Source organism: Falco peregrinus, chromosome 2 (assembly GCF_023634155.1).
Source record: "Falco peregrinus isolate bFalPer1 chromosome 2, bFalPer1.pri, whole genome shotgun sequence".
Taxonomy (NCBI): Eukaryota; Metazoa; Chordata; class Aves; order Falconiformes; family Falconidae; genus Falco; species Falco peregrinus.
In genome coordinates this window covers 98,043,334-98,047,731 of record NC_073722.1, presented here as the reverse complement: position 1 = coordinate 98,047,731, position 4,398 = coordinate 98,043,334, and the positions used below count along the sequence as shown (strand labels likewise).

General features: G+C 38.3%; 1 long non-coding RNA gene across 1 annotated transcript; it reads right to left on the bottom strand.

The window, feature by feature from the left end:
- Positions 1 to 943: 943 nt before the first annotated feature.
- Positions 944 to 4,376, bottom strand: LOC129783876 (uncharacterized). Its single transcript, XR_008745925.1, has 2 exons — positions 4,180 to 4,376; positions 944 to 2,718 (listed from the first exon to the last, which is right to left on the bottom strand). It is a non-coding gene; the product is annotated as an uncharacterized LOC129783876 (long non-coding RNA).
- Between the last annotated feature and the right edge of the window lie 22 nt (positions 4,377 to 4,398).

The following is a 4,398-nucleotide window of genomic DNA, read 5'->3' as shown; positions in this document are numbered from 1 at the left end:
TTGTTGAATTGAAAGTATTATCAGGACTAAAGTAAAGCCAGAAAAATGTGAGGTTTTTACCACACTTGTATTTAAAGTTTGAGTTAAAAGGAAATTTAATCCATTGTAGTTGGACTTGAAAAATTAACTGTTGGTTAAACCTCTTGGGTTTGGGTTGGTGATGTGCTTGTGACTCTCTGTGAATGAATCCTAATTAATGCCTGTAACGTGCTCATAACAACTGCACGCCTTGGAGTGCAGTACCTGAAGAGACCTTCTTACTAGACGTAGTTCCTGCTGTCTGTAGAAACTTTTTATTAACCTTAATAACAATACAGTGGTCGTTCACTAACCCTTCACAAATGGCAGCTTAACTGAAAATGTACTGCGGTGCCATACAGCTTCAGAATCCTATGAAAACTTGGCTAGGCTTCTGCAGCACCACTACCTTCTGCCTTTCTGCAAAATTTTTATTTTCCTTTGGTCAAGTAATACTGACAATTAATTCTGTGTGGCACTAATAGACAGGACAAGTGTTTTATCACTCAAAATAAATTAGCATGGAAGTAAATACCAGCTGTAATGTGCCCTGACATTCTTGTAAATCACACAGGACTGCAATGATGTTTCCTCCTACGACTGACTTACCCCTTAAAGCACTTTGCATTTTGGCAGGATAGAGTCAGGGGAAGGGAGTTAGCTGGGCTCAGTGATGCAAGGTCTGTTATCCACAACAATTACAGTAATGTTTGTTAGAAATTCAGAATCTAGCAAAAAGACTCATCAAGGCTGTGCCACAAAAGTATCTGTGAAACAAGCAAAGTGCAAAATTAGTCAACATCAGAAACCTTCTTAAAATACATGTGCACGCATGTAATTAGTCAATTGAGTCATGACTTTCATCCTTTCACAAGGAAGCTAACTCACTGATAGTCTGATGCATGAACAGAGCTGAAAATGCATCTTCAGTTATGCTGTTAATACATTATATTATTTGATACATATAGTCCATAGGTTGATCACCATATAAAATCATTTATTTCTTTAGTTATTAAAACTCTACAAATTAAAACCAGGAAAATTATTTTGGTCATACCTGATTATTGCTCTATTTGTTCTTGGGGAAAGCTTACACTGATCTTTTGCTATGCAAAAATCCTGGGGCTTCTTTTATCCTTTTCTTCTTTTGTCCTGGCATTCTTTGGGATCAGGTCTATGCTACTTGTAAATTAGGGTTTTTAACTTCTAGATCAACGCTCTGCAAAGAATAATGACTTTTCAAGTCATTAACAAAAATGTCTCGGAACTGGAAAGTGAAAGAGCTGCAGGAAAATAAAGATGACAACTGTATCGCCCCACCACTCCATTTGCATCGTTTGTTTCTGTGTTTGTTGCCTCGGGGCTTTTGTGCAGAAGTACAGTGTCCCCCGCACTACAAGGGCAAACCTGAGCACTGAACTGTTATCGTAATGTTTATTTCCTCTGAATGCCTTTTACACTGAAGTCAAGGCTGATGTTTATTTCTTTTTAACAACAAATTGAATTTATTCATTACATAAAATCAAAACATATTTATGTTTTAGGAAAAACAAAATACTATCTTTCAGTCCCTTCCCCCCCTCCCCTCCAAAAAGCACCTGATGAAAAACATAAAGCCACAGAGTTTGTGCAGTGCTCTGATTCTGGAACAGCTGTTTGATGCTTCTGAAAATTTCAGGCTTCTTTGTTACATTTAAGTGGCTAAATCTTGGTTCAAATCAAAAAAAATTCCCCCATTCGATATATGGTTGATATTTGACAAATACAGCCCTTTAGAGATCTGCTGTCCTTATTAGAGCCTACTGAATGAGTTTTTTTTCAATAAATTCTCAAGATCACAAGTTTATTCAGTCTTCAGTTCAAACAAAATAATTTACAAATACATATATAATATGAAAATGGAATACCTATGTTGAACTATAGCAGCTAAACTACTTTAAAGCATGCCTTAAAAGCATTCAAGAATCATCAAAACAGGAAAATGCTGTAAAATTTACATTACTGTAAAACATTGAAATTTCATTTGGCCTATTTTTAACCCTTGAGATGGATACAAAATCTATTGGAGAGTTTTCATCTAAATTCCTGACTTATTTATGCACCATTGAGGTGCTGGGCTCTTCTTAAGCACCATTTCTCACATGAGAAGAAGCAGAGCCTGCAGAAGCTGAATTGTGTTGTACAAGGCAGGGATTGGGATGGGTTCCTGAATCCACCTGAACCGTCCTTTCTAGGGCTGATCTCATTAGGAATGAAACAGATTTAAGCCTGTACATCTTCACCTCCTCTCTTTGAAATCTCCAAGGCAGCTCAGGTTGAAAGCAGGACTTCCCTGTTGAAGCCTCTGTCAATTGGTGCAAATTTGGTGAATTAAATCACAAGGAAGCACTAGGAGCTGTTCAGTCTGGGATCTGATTTAGCATTGTTGGTAATTTGCTGTGCATTTCTGTATAGGTTCCTCCGTGCTCTGGTTTTACAGCTCCCCAGCAGGTATTCAGCTTGGTGAACCTGGTACTCAGGGCGGACTGGTGCTCCCTAAGCCTGAGACGTATCTCTGTGGCTGCTTGCAGATACTCATTCATAGTGAGTTTTTCCACATACAATCATAATTTCACAATGCAGCAAGATGAGTTTCATGAAAGGTTTTCGAGAGGTTTGGGTTTTGTCTCTTTGTGGCTGAATAGCAGAGGTAGTTCCTTACTGTGTAACAGAAAGAGTAGATGATATCACGATCAATGTAGTTCCTTCAGTTTATAGAACGTGCCTCAACAGAATTATTTATACACACAGGTCAGGGATAGAGGAGGACCTCTAAGGCAAATTTGAAACCAGATGATGTGTAAATGTTCTAGTTTTCCTTAAGTATTTTATTGAAAATATATTTTACATTATAGTCTTTTTTTTTTTTTTTTTTAATTCAAAACTTGTGCTTTAGTTCCCAAGGCAACACAAACCAGGAATGATAATCTAGAGTTTCTTCTAAGTACCCTTTCATATAAAAGGGATGAGCAGTTGTAGGTTTCCCATTTGTGGTCTGGAGACCTCTTAATGAAAACTGTCAATTATAGAGCCCATATTGTAACACAAACCCAATCCTTAAGCTTTCCATTAATACACACTGCACCATAATTTGAAGGGTCTTTATTACTAGTCATCATAGGCCCTGCCAGACATCACTAATCTCTGCTGCCTGAAAGATGCTGGGAATAGCATCTATACATCAGAGTAATTTTAAGTTTTGGTCTCATAATGAATGGAAATTGAATCAATCTCTTCTGGGACTTACTCCAAGACTAGACATTAAAGCAGTTTTTTTACACACACACCCTACACACGCTCCTGCAGTAAGAATAACTTCAGTTAATATTCCTAACAGCTACATTTTCTCCTCAAAAACTAGCTCATTATCTTGTAAAATACACAGGATTCAGGTGCTTTGATAGCAAGTAAAGCCTTTAAAAAATTATGTTTAACTGCTAGGGATTTTAGGAGCCTGACAGGAAACAGCTATTTCACATGCAGCTTTTTTGAGGCACTCTGAAGCAAGTTCAGAATTCTAATTCTGGAGTTAAAAAATTTCAAGGTTGTTCCTAGGATGAGACAGGAGGAGAACGTGCTGCTTGGGGGACCGAAGTCTTCTACTGCAAGTCAGAAAATGCCACGAGCTGTGACTGCCTCTAGACTGAGACGTAATTATATCCTCATCAAGATAGAGAACTTTCAAGGACTTTTTTAAGAAGTGAAGAAACCCAGAAAGGAAAAGGAGAAGGATTAAAAAAAGTTTAACCCTAGTTGCTTTAGCATCTCAGGGGGGTGTTCTCCATGCAGATTAATTTATGGAGTGTTGAGGAAGGTTAAAGGGGTTAAAAAGGGAAAAGGAAACCTTGCACTCCTTTGTGGGATGGGGGTGAAATATAGGTGGCGGAATGAAATGCGAGCAGTGTGAATGTAGCCTTCTGAAGGATTTAAGGGTTAAAGGGAGATGAGAACCATTTCCATAAAGCAGTTATTTTGTGGAATCCCTATATAAAACCAGCTATTGACTACCATTTCATTCTTCAATTCTTTTTGCTATTCTGACAAGACACTCATACATCTTTTAGCCCTAATTCATAGCTCAGACTCTATCCTTGTCCTTTTGCCGGAGAATGGAGCCCTTACTCGTGATGTAGTGGTTCCGTTTGTCCTGTAGCCTTCCATGGCTGCTTGTAGCTCCCTTTGGTTGAGAAGATTCCAGTGTTGTTCTGAACACGGAAAAGAGAATGTTCTGTAAAATCGGGACCTTTGCAGGTGTCAGTGTCCTGGACTGCTCCATCTCTAGACATCAAACCCCAGCTTTTATGCAATGCCGTCTTAAGGAACTTAAGCAAGCATAGCAAG